The sequence below is a fragment of the Cuculus canorus genome, chromosome 13 (assembly GCF_017976375.1).
Source record: "Cuculus canorus isolate bCucCan1 chromosome 13, bCucCan1.pri, whole genome shotgun sequence".
Lineage (NCBI taxonomy): Eukaryota > Metazoa > Chordata > Aves > Cuculiformes > Cuculidae > Cuculus > Cuculus canorus.
The window spans coordinates 8,832,856-8,845,554 of NC_071413.1; the positions used below are offsets into that span (position 1 = coordinate 8,832,856).

Sequence of the window (12,699 nt, forward strand, 5' to 3'; positions counted from 1 at the left end):
CAGCAGGGAATCGTAGACTCATAGAATGGTTTGGGTTGGATGGGACCTTACAGCCCATCCAGCTCCCAGCCCTGCTGCCATGGGCACGGACACCTCCCACTGGATCACCATCCAACCTGGCCTTGAACACCTCCAGGGATGGGGCAGCCACAGCTTCCCTGGGCAACCTGGGCCAGGGCCTCACCACCCTCACAGTGAAGAAATTCCTTATGTCCAGAAATCTGCCCTTCTCCAGTTTATACCCATTAATGGCAGAAGTTGATGATGCGGTGCTGTGCAGGGCATCGAGATCCTCTCTGTGATCACTGAACAATTGTTGACCACCTCAAAAAAAACTCCAATGGAAAAAAATAACTCCCTTCTCAGACCTGTGTAACAGCTCAGTAATGCCACGTGCAGCATGGATGCTGTGTCAAGAGAAACGGTACAGTGGTAAATTGCTTTTTTTCTCAGCACTGTAAAAAAGCAATGGTAGAAAGTGGATCTCTATTTAAATTTTCTCATTTGAACAACCAGTTTAGGGCCAACAAAAAAATTACATTTCACATAATGTGTGCTCCTGCCATTAAACTTTGAGACTGATCTGGGTATTGTTGAGGTCCAGAACTTAGAAGGAATTTACAGCAAAATTTACGAGCAAAATATTTGGAGGAAGTATAAGCCTTTGTGTTTAAAAGTTGAAACTCCTCTCTACTTGAGGGAGGTTGGGAAAAGGATGGTCTGCCCTGTGACAAGTCAGTTATTTCACAGCACGTACCTGCGGCTGGGCTTCTGGTGGCTTCTTCTAGTGCAATAGTTCTCACATGAAAGGTCACCATGCCAAGTGAGGTGCCAGCAGTTACGAGCAGAATCGTGAGCCCGCCCAACAGAAAGCTCTTTCATCTGACATGTTCCCATCACGAGTTACACGGATTATCTGCTGGAGAGGCAAGCTGCAACTGGAAGGGTTTGGGAGGCTTTGCCATAAAGCCTTTTGTAGTGTCTGCTGTCAAAGACAATATATGACTGGCTGGACCACAATTACTGCAAGCGTGTCCATCACGTGTGTTATTATAGGGCTGTTGTGTTGAAATAGGCTTGCATTTGATGGGAGAATTGCTGTTTAAACACTTTCAGGAGGGAAGGTTTTTGTAACCTATCAATTACTGGCAAATTGGATTGATACTTTTGTTACGTTAGCATCAAAATTGTTTATAAAAAGCTATGGGAAGTCCCTGAAATTCTCCTGTGTGATGGTTGATAGAATGATGCACTGAATTATGCAATTTGGCTAAGGTTAGAAGAAAGATACTAATTTAATGACATGAATAATACCACCAAGAGCAAGACAAAAACCACTTTTATAGAGGTTCACATCAGTATCTCATGGGCTTGGTAATTAACTTACCTCCTGAAATTAAACACACTGACTGGTCAAAATGCACCAAAGTTTACAGGCGGTTCCCACAGAGCTTTGTGTACCATAGACTGCTGGGGATAAGCGACACAGGCATTTACACTGAAGTAAAGCCAAATCCAGATCTACTCATACCTGTAAATATGCATGGATCTGCAATAAAAATAATAATCATATAAAGAAGACTTGCAAACAATTTAAAAAGGAAGCTTTGTTTATCTGTAAGCCTTTTAGCACAGGAACTGTCAGTTTCTAGGAGTTCCTGGGGTGCCTGGTACAAGGAAGACCTGTTGTTTGACCCAAGGCACTGTTTTGCTACAAACAATAATAGTATCAATACTGGAATTATGCACATACATTCATCTGCATCAACACTTCGATCAGCGAGAACCGCAACCAGTGTGACTATTTTGGTGAAAGTCTGCACAAACCAGCCAGCTGTTCAAACCACTGCTTTAAGTCTACCGTAATTGTCGTCTCTGAGAGCTGCTCGCCAGTGGGAGGACGATATGTAAGGGATATGGTGTTCTTCAGTGAATTTCCTGGCAAATTCGAGCCGATGTTTTCCACTCATGTTCCACAGAAGGTAGCAAAAAAATGCAAGGGTGGTCTTTAGCAGTCAACCCAGGAGTTACCTGGAAGCCTCTGCTGGAAAACCACTGTTCAAAATCATTGAAATCCATTGAGATATTGCAAAAACACAATACATCAGGCAAGGACTGCTGCTAGCAGCCCCTGTCAAGGACAGAGGTCTACATCCTCAGAGGTGCTCTGCATTTGCAGCTCTCACTGAATCCACACTTTCAGGCTGCAGGTGTTCTCTCTGAAGTAAATTCAACATAGAATGATAAGATCAAGGTATGAAATCTCACATTGCCTGCCAGAACGGGACAACCCAAAACTCTGTCTAGACAAGTGAAATTGAAACACGCTGCTTGCTGCGGCAAATGGCTGGTATGTGACCCAATGCTGAACATATTAAAACTAACATCCTTCTCATGTCCCTTATAAATTATACCGAGCAGAGTTTGGATGAATTGTATTCCCAGCTTTGTGTTTTTCCAGGCTTACTCTTCTGGCTCCATGTAGCCCAGCAGACGTCTTAGGTATACATGGTTGGCAGCATATCAAGGTGGCATTCGAGGATTGCCGTATGTTTTAGTTTTCTCCACAGAATCTAATTTTTATGAAGAAATCCAACCAGAAGTTTATCAGAAAATTGAGACACAAGTAATTCATTCCTATAATAAACACTGAGCAAATAATTCATAATAAATAGAAGATCAGTGAAAAAGTACTTCTAGCTACTCACAAGGTGCTTATGGGTATGCTACCAGTTTTGAATAATTCAAGAATCTGTGAGGTTTTCTATGAAATACTTAATTTCTCTGCTAGAACAGAAATGCAGGCTTTGGAAATGAAAGTTGAGCATTTGTTATTTTTGATATTACTACCAAGCAGAAGCTCTTTTAAGGCAGGGTCTGTAAATCCAGATCAGATATGAAAAGAGAGTTAGAGAGAGACTTATCCTACTGTGCAGTGCCAAAACAAGAGTGGGGCTATCAGAGGAGCAGGGAGAGGTAAGGATGTTTCTTCTAGAAGAAAGGTCAGTGGCAGAAGGATAATTCAGATCCACCTGCCAGTCCTATACCCTGCTCCTGACCTCTGCCCTTTCATTTGTACTTCTTTGTATCTAGTATTATTATTGTTGTTGTTGTTACTCACTGGCTTTGTAAACAGAAGCATCACTTCCTAAAAAACACAGTCGCCTGGAAAACTGGGATATACCCACTGTGGAATTTAAGACAGACAGAATTCTGGGTGGGCAACAGAGAAATAAATTCAGAGTTTTTTTCCCTTCTTCAAAAGTAATTTGGTTGTGATCTGTATTATTCAGAATACTTATCTGCTCAGTTAAATGCCCATAATACCAGGAAGGCCCATAAACACAATCATTTGCAAATTCCAAGTGGGACTCTAGTCTTAAGAACAAATGCCTATCATGTATTTCCAGCATTTGGTCTCTTGCCTGTCTACACTCAACTCCATCAGGTGTTCCGCAGAGGTCATTCCTGGATGCCAAAACAGAAGCGCCGTCGTGACATAGCTTCTTAATCTTGGTAACCATGTGTTACAACAAAAACAATATGATCTTCTGAAGCCAAAGAAGACTGCAATTTGCAAGTAGTGCTCAGTGCTAATAACACACAAGTGGCGTAGCAGTGGGGTCTCAGGAAAACCATGAGAAAACACTGGAGATGCCAAAACTATGCAGGAAAAAATATTGCCTTAAGGCACCTTGCTTGAGTGTAAATCTGTGCAATGGCGTTCTATGGCAAGCTGTATGAGGAGCTGATGTAGGTAGTACTGTGAGGAGCATGGGCTGAATGATCCTTATGGGTCCCTTCCAACTTGAGGGATGCTATGATTCCGAGGGCCAGATGTAAACACTGAGATGCCTCAACAGGATATGTGCTTACGTGAGGGAAGCACCGTCCCTAAAGGGGCTCTGGTGAATTTGTAGTACAGTTTCAAGGAGAAAACAAAAAAAAGGAATAAAATAACCCCTTACTCCACCTTATAATTTATTTTACAGACTGTTACAGTATTAATAGATGTTTTAGCAAACTCTTCTCCCAGTCAAACAGAGAAGAAAAAAAAAATCTCCTTTCATTGTCTCTCACTGAAATTTTCTGTTAGAGGCTGCTTTCTCTAAAAAAACCTCCGCTCCTCTCCTAACATACCCGAGAGCTGTCTGCACAGAGTTGTGAGATACAGTTTTTCCAAGCAGAGAAGGAAGTACCAGGAATTCCCAACTTGTATTCAGTATCCGTTTGTTTAGACTCTTACGCATCAGCTGTCCCTCTCATGTTTGAAACCTCGATGCATATTAGAGATAATGGAGCTTTCTTCCCTTACTCACAGAGGTGCTAGTGGATTATGGAATTCATTAGTCAATGCTTACAAATTGCCAGTGTTGACTCAGAGCAAATTCCTGCTATCACACTCACTAGTCAGCTCATTTTCATAACAATGCTGCATTGTTTAAAAAAATACTTTTAAATCATTCTTCAGTGAAACTGGGGAATACAACACATTCAAGCAAACACACAAAACATAAAAGAGATGCTGTATCAGTAACGCTTAAAGGCCCGCATTTGAAGTTTGTTTAAATTAATCAGCATGGTGGTGTTAAGAGGATTCAGCAAGTCATAAAACTTTGGGAAACAGAATTGTTTCCTAAAAGGAGTGATGGTCATTTAAAGCTTAACTAGATAAAGATTAAAGAAACACCCTCCCGTTCTGTAGTTGCCCCTAAGGGAAGGAAGGGCTTAATTGGGGCGCCATTGATCACAGATGCATGAAATAAAGCTTGCATTTCAAGCATCTCTTTCTTTTCCCCGAATTTCTCATTGCCCGCTTCTGAGCCTAACGCTAATTTTAGAGGGCACTTCACAGGTGGAGCAGCAAGAAGTCAGACTCTGATGTGAGCTTGTAACTCTCTGACTTTCAGATTTCTACTGTTCTCAGGTTTATTCACTCTCAGTGTTCTTGCTTTCCCAGGTGATGCACATTGCACTATCATGCTAACAGTCTCTGGTGACACATATATCTTTGATTCCTTAATGACATAATGCACAATTTTGAGTGCATGATGCAGAAATCATACTTTTTTCTGCCTGCCATCATCAGATGTTCTGATGTAGGGGGAAAGTAGGCTGAAGTTGGTGGCATCCATTGCTAGAAGGAGTCTGCCATCTGCTGATCTGAGCAGCACACCAGTCTAATTTTAACCTGATCTGATATTAGTAGGATAGCACACTAGGCAAAGAGGGTAAAATATATCTGAACAGAAGCAGCATTAACAGATTTGCTGTGGTGGAGGAATTTATTTAAGTGGAAAGAGGAAGTCTCAAGTCTATAATCGCAGGTCTAAGTCTGAGTTGGACAAGCAGAAACAAAGAAGCAACCATCTGAGGAACCTGAACATATATAAGTCCATGGGACCTGATGAGATGCATCCCAGAGTCCTGTGGGAATTGGCAGATGTGGTTGCCAAGCCACTCTCCATGATATTTGAAAAGTCATGGCAGTCAGGAGAAGTCCCTGGTGACCAGAAGAAGGGTAATGTTGTGCCCATTTTTAAAAAGGGTAGAAAAGACGACCCTGAGAACTATTGACCTGCCAGCCTCACCTCTGTGCCTGGGAAGATCATGGAACAGATCCTCCTAGAAGCTATGCTAAAGCACATGGAGGACATGGAGGTGATCAATGGCAGCCAGCATGGCTTCACCAGGGGCAAGTCCTGTCTGACCAACTTGGTGGCTTTCTATGATGGGGTAAACACAGCAGTGGACACGGGTAAACAGACGGATGTGATCTATCTAGACTTCTATAAAGCCTTTGACACAGTCCCTCACAACATCCTTCTCTTCAAGTTGGAGAGAGATGGTTTTGATGGGTGGACGGTACAGTGCATGAGAAACTGGTTGGATGGTCGTATTCAAAGAGTAGTGGTCAATGGCTCAAAGTCCAGATGGAGATCCGTGACAAGTGGTGTCCTTCAGGGGTCCGTAGTGGGACCGGTGCTGTTCAGTATCTTTATCGATGATATTGACAGCGAGATAGAGTGCACCCTCTGCAAGTTTGCAGATGACGCCAAACTGAGTGGTGTAGTTGCCACGCCAGAAGGCCAGGATGTCATCCAGAGGGACCTGGACAGACCTGGAAAAGTGGGCCTCTGAGAACCTCATGAGGTTCAACAAGGCCAAGTGTAAATTCCTGCACCTGGATTGGGGCAATCCTCGTTTTCAGTACACGATGGGAGGCGATGTGATTGAGAGCAGTCCTGCAGAGAAGGACATGGGCTGCTGGTCAATAAGCAGCTCGACATGAGCCGGCAATGTGCGCTCACAGCCCAGAAGGCCAACCGTATCCTGGGCTGCATCAAAAGAAGTGTGTCCAGCAGGGCAAGGGAAGCAATTCTGCCCCTCTATTCCTCTCTTGTGAGACCTCATCTGGAATACTGTGTCCAGTTCTGGAATCCTCAATGTAAGAAGGATATGGAGCTGTTGGAATGGGTCCCGAGGAGAGCTACAAAGATGATTGTAGGGCTGGAGTGCCTTCCCTATGAGAACAGGCTGAGAGATTTGGGGTTGTTCAGCCTGGAGAAGAGAAGGCTCAGAGATCTTATAGCGACCTTCCAGTACCTGAAGGGGACCTACAGGAGGGGGAATGGGGGAGGAGGGGGAAAGGGGAACTGTAGAGGGGCAGATTTAGACTGGATATTAGGAAGAATTTCTTTACCATGAGAGTAGTGAGACACTGGAACAGGTTGCCCAGGGAAGTTATGGCTGCCCTATCCCTGGAGGTGTTCAAGGCCAGGCTGGGTGGGCTTTGGGCAGCCTGATTTAGTGGGAGGTGTCCCTGCCCATGGCAGGGGGTTGGAACTAGATGATCTTTAAGGTCCCTTCCAACCCTAACTATTCTATGATTCTAAAATAAACAAACGAGTAGATAGGAAGGAAATAAGCAGAAGACACAAAGAAAGGGGGGGAAGGCCTGAAATGTCTTTTCTGCTTTGCTGCATCAGATATATTCACCCTTCTAAATCACAGCAGCCCTAAGTGGTAAACTTCTTCCCTATGAACCTCTACCTTCTTCCACGGCCACCCACACAGTTAGGAATGGAAATAAGCCCTGGAAAAAAGAAGCACTTCCGACAAACTTCATCAGGCTGCCCTCTCATTTTCCCTTAGTGCTTACCACCATCAAGATGTATATAAAAAACTGTCCTTTGGCAGGACGTGGTAAAAAATCACCATTTCCGTTTCTGCATTATTGTTCCCACCCCCAGCTAATATTTCCTATTTCATCAGTAGGTTACACCCTGCCACTCATTCCAAGCTGTAAGTGCTCGTCAGTCCGAAATACTTTATTAGCTTTTAACATTTATAAAACATCACTGTAACACAAATAAGTCTTAAAAGTCAAAGGGAAGTGGGACATGATGCAGAGCTGTGACCTCATCACAGTAAGGTGAAGTTTCCCCAAAGCAGAGGAAGACAAACTAAGAAAGAAAAAGGTAGTCCACAGATTAGGGAAGTATATCTTCAGCCACTGAATCAACACACTAGGGAAGCGAAATCAGAAGTGGATGAAATGCTGAAAGACTTGGATTACTTATTGAAAGACCAGAGGAGAAAAAAAAGCAGAATGGAAAAGAGCATCAAGTATTAGCAGGATTAGTATCCACAGATTTTCTGTTGAAGAGGTGTCATAGAGTAAGAAAGAGAAGGCAAAATAACATCCTTAATTATTGTTTTAATTATGAAATTACTGTGTTGCAATCATTTCAAAACAATATTACACAAAAGGCAGCTGAAACTCTCCCACTTGTCCCCGTCTTTTCCTAGCATTACCTTAATATGAGCAGGGTTATAAAGCAAAGTAGAAACTCCCATTTGATGATAGTGCACACCATCCAGTGCTGTGGCTTTGTTGTGCTAAGCAAGCAACCTTCTAAGACAGTCCTCACTTAAGCCTAAGAAAGAAATATAAAGGGCAGAGAGAAGCATCAATTTAACATAGTTATCTTTCACCGTTTATAGATTCCCAAATACAACTGGGGAAATTAGGTGTTTGGATATGCTTTGGTAATTGTATACCTTGTAATTTTTACCTGTCCATCAGCTAAGCATAGCTGATTTCTTGGAAGTATAATATCCTTGGAGGCTTTACAACCCAAAGGGAAACAGAAAAAAAAGAGAACGGTGGTGTCTCTTGGGCAGTCCCCAGCTGACGTGCGACAGAGCAAGATGATGATAAATTCAAGAGAATTCTCTGAAAAGAACAGATGGTCAGTGATGGTAGATTTCACCCACATGGACAGATTGTACCATATACCTGGAAGAAACACATCACACATCACAACCAGGGGAAAAAAAAAAAAAAAAAAGAAAAAAATTATGCATATAGCTTTGATAGTGCCCAAGGCCACAGCTGACCACAGAAATGAGTTTCTGAGCTACCGTAGTGTTCCAAAATGGAGGCATTTTCTTCAATATATAAAATTGGCTTTCAGTACATAAGGCTATTTTCCCATAATATGTAAAAGAACTAGAAAGAGTAGATCTTGATTGAGCTTTTCTTTGATGCTATGGAAAGCTTTAAGATACAAATGCAGAACAGGGCATTATAGGAACAAACCACCTGTCTGGCACTAGCTCCTGAAGCTGTTAGTAAGACCCTGGGAGTATTAGGGATGGTTAGGCTGTTAGTAAAAAACAACTTGTGAAATGGTTAACTCCATCAGCAAATTGCACCAATGTGGATATCAATTTACATTTGTTTACCACATCCACACAGGTGATGGGAGGAGAGGGAGGAGCTGCACCAGTGCATGGATGTGAGGTGAGCAGAGTGGGGTTGGGCTGGGTTATCATCAACACCCGCAGAACAAAGGTCTTATGTGTGTACCAAGTCTCTTTTGTAACTACAGACAGTTGGGGTTTGGCCTTCCGTTGGTCCTGTAATCAAGAGCAAAGAAGATCATTACAGTTCTAAACACTATTTAAATTTGAGCAGTGAAACAAGAAATAAAAAAGACGTTGGGTGAAGTTAGTCAGACTGAGGCACTGGGTAGAAAGGTGCAAGTAGGGATCATGAGGCTGGTATAGTGTGCTTATGTACACTTATACCATATAGCTCATAACTAAGTATAAGCATATTGAAGACACCAGTGAATCCCATGGTTCAAGGACATCTAAGGAGGTTACAGTTAGTTTAGCAGCAGTTTCTAATGTGAAAACCTGCATATGGGCCAGAAAAGAAGACCTTCTTCTGGTTTACTTCACGCAGCTGCTTCAGTTAACTTGTATCTGTGGTTAAAATGCCTCTTTAAATGGGTGTGGGAGTAACCGAGTACCAGCTGCTAATGAACTACAGTGTTTCCTAATGCCTCACACTCTCTGGACAGTGGGCATTCAGGAAAATGTCTGTTTAATACATTAGGAGTTGCGTAGCTGGGAATAATTCTTCCCATGATTGTATGCAGGGAATTCAGTTTGCTTTCATAGCTTTTAGAAAGAAAAAAGGAAGACAGGGCTGCCGAGAGCAATCAAAAGAGGGAGTTTAGCTATGCAAGTTCCAGGAATCATTCTTTGCCTAGGAACAGGGAATGATTTCGGGAAAGACTGCTGTGCTGTTTTCACACTGATGTCTATGATGAAAGCGTATGGATTCATGCTTGCTATGCAGCAGTAGTTGCCATTTCCTAGGATAAGCCAATTACTCTGAAAGGGTGAATAAAGAGACATTATCACCTTTAATATCTGGTGTGGTTACTGCCACCGCTTTTCCAAAATACTCTCCTGTGGGCATTAAAGTGATGTTTTCATTTATCCATCAGTAAAAACGCAGCCCTAACCCACCTGCCTGTCCCTCTGTGTATATATCTGGATAATATAATAAATGCTTCTGGGTGTTGATTTACGTCATTGTATATCTATATAAGCATGCCTCTGTGAGCATGGTGTCGGTTGTCTGTGAGTGCTCATTGTTCGTGTTTTGTGTGTGTATGTCTGTGCGTCTGAATGTGGTTTTGTTTAAAATTTTTTCCTAGAAAAAACAAGCAGTCAGGCATTTCATGAGGTTGTTAGTTAAAACCAAGAAAAGGAAGGAGGAGACAGTGAGGGATAATTTAGAGAGAAAAAAAGGGTAGATTTGACTACAGTTAAATCTCCAGTGTTCACCGGAGAAGATGGGGGAGTTCATTCCAGACATTAAAATGTCTCAGGGGAAGATTGTATAGATCATGCTGGGAGAGAGATGGACACAGTAAATTATCTAAAGGCTGAGAAAGCGATGGAGCCAGATGTCTTCTGATCCCAAAGCAAGGATGCAAACAGGGAGAGAGAACCTTCCCAAGCTATGCCCAGGATTCCGTCAGAAACTGTAAGCAGAGAAATTGTAGGTAGAGATAGGGAAAATTATTTCTAACACTCATCACTGAGGTAGATCTCTGGGATACCGGACTAACTTTGAACCCATTACCCAGTTCCAGCTGTAATTCCAGCTCACAGGGAAAGGTATTATTTTGAGTCAGAATGCAGAACAAAAGAACATTAAAATTGAAATAAGTGCAAAGTTTCCCAACATGCCAGCATCCCTTGAAAAATAAGTCTTAATAGTGGCCCAGGAACAATTTCATAACACAGGTCTCCTCGAACCAAGAGCAAAAGGGTTCAGACAGATTTTCCAGCTCCAGTGCCCAGATCGCTTTGCACACACTGCTTGTTTTCCTGCACTTGAACAATTGTGGGCCTGACTCACCACCCCTTTACTGCACTATTCGGGCAGGTCAGCTGTAGCGTAAACAACTGAACCCAGTGGCATCTCACCAGGGTAAACACGGGGAAGCAGCAGTGCTCCTATATGCAAGTGACATTCTCCATTTCAAACAAGAGAAAGATAATTCCTGTTTTGGAAGCTGGTACACATCCTAAGACCATAGGCACAGTCACTGAATGTGTCTCGATATACCAGAATCAGAAATTTTTGCCACTGGCAGCCAGGTATTTAAAGGACAGCAGATCTGCTCTCACCTTGTATTGGCCTTTGTTAGCCAGACACAGTGAACACAAATGTTTGTACATCGAAGTGCTGGGTCTGTTGTCTACGTCCTCCATGACATTTTGGCTGCAATCCAGTATAGTTCCTGAGAAATACCTGGGACATTTTCTACAAAGCCTCTGTTTGCAGAGGGACTCCTACGCAGCACAACTCTTCCCAATAGTGCTATTAGACACAAACAACATCAGCTCTGACTGCTGCAGGCATTTCCTAGAAGAGGTAAAAGAAACTGAGGAAATTAGGTCTTATATCCCCGCATATGATCCTTCAAATGAAGACTACCTAATGAAAATATTTTCTGCAACAAAACAATATCCTCCTTCTTACAGAGAAAAGCAAGACTCGGATTTCGAGACAGCTGGACACAGAAACTAGCTTCCTTATAGAAATTCCCACTAAATTCATAAAACTTTAGTGATCCTGTTCATGCTTGTTCTTTTCAGGAAGATTTCCCCGTGTTCTCTGCTACATTTCCATGAACATCCTCCATAAAGTCATTTCTTTCCTCAGCTCGCTACCAGCAGCCCCCGTGTGTTTCTCTAGCCTGCTGCCCAGCTGGGGCACAGGCAGTGACCCCACCGCAGGGGCCACCAGCACGGGCACCCCCAGCCATGGGGCCCATCTGCCCGTAAAACCCACTCAGCCGTTCCAGCCTGCACTTCACTTCGTGCATTTCGAGTCGATGTGTCAGCCAGGGCTATTGTTTTTAACAGGAAGCAAGTTTAGCTGCCTCTGTAATTTAGATCGTGGGCAATAAGCAGGGGTGTGGTGTACAAAGCAAACAAGGCAGGATTAACAGCTCTTTTCACTTCTGGACAAGAATTGTACAGCGGCGGCCCACAGGAGCTCATCCTATATTGGCCGCGGCCTCTCCTCCTGACCACGGTCAGGAGTGGAAAACCAGAGTGTCCTTCAGGTTTTCAACTGGAGAGTGAAGATAGAAGTCCAGGCCCCACGTTCTGACAGTCCCTTACGAGCTAAACATCTTGAAATGAGATTACAAGAGAAAATTAAGAACAGTCTTCTGCTTTCAATAGGTCTTTACAAACAATAACCAGGCTTTACTGTAAATTCATTATTTACCCTCAGCGTGCCAATTCTCAAGCTGATATCTCCTCTGTGTACCAAGGTTATATATAGATTTAAATGTGGCAAGAAGACAGAAAGATTTTATTTATTTTGCATCAGGACAGCAATGTGGGGAATTCTTTTTTTTCCAGGAAGAACTCAAATCAGAGAACTTGTTAGAGAAATACTATGAGGTAAATAAAAGCCAAATTATATTTAGCTCATATGAGGTGACAAATACTAGTCAGCTTGAGTATTGCCTTGCTGGAAGACAGTCAGAAACCACTGTCAAACAGAGCACAAAAAATAGAGAAAATAAAAGAGAGAGCATGTATTCAAGATGGGTTTTGCATTTGCTAAAGTGAGCAACATTTTGCTGTTTATTGCCAACATTCTTTTAAACTAGTTATGACAGCAAGAAAAGGTACCTAAAGTCAAATCCTGGACTGCATTCTGCTGAAATCACCTAAACCTCCTGGCTTGGATCTCCAGAACAGCCCAAAACCCTTTGCACTATGCATAGACTATCAGTGGCAAGCACAAAACCTATGTCCCTCATCCTGCCCAATCACCACCTGCATGCTACTGGCCACAACCTTCTG

General features: G+C 42.8%; 1 long non-coding RNA gene across 1 annotated transcript; it reads right to left on the bottom strand.

Annotated features, from left to right (window-relative positions):
• Positions 1-1,420: 1,420 nt before the first annotated feature.
• Positions 1,421-8,289, bottom strand: LOC128853476 (uncharacterized). The gene is made up of 3 exons (XR_008452018.1): positions 8,079-8,289; positions 7,819-7,940; positions 1,421-2,573 (listed from the first exon to the last, which is right to left on the bottom strand). It is a non-coding gene; the product is annotated as an uncharacterized LOC128853476 (long non-coding RNA).
• Positions 8,290-12,699: the final 4,410 nt, after the last annotated feature.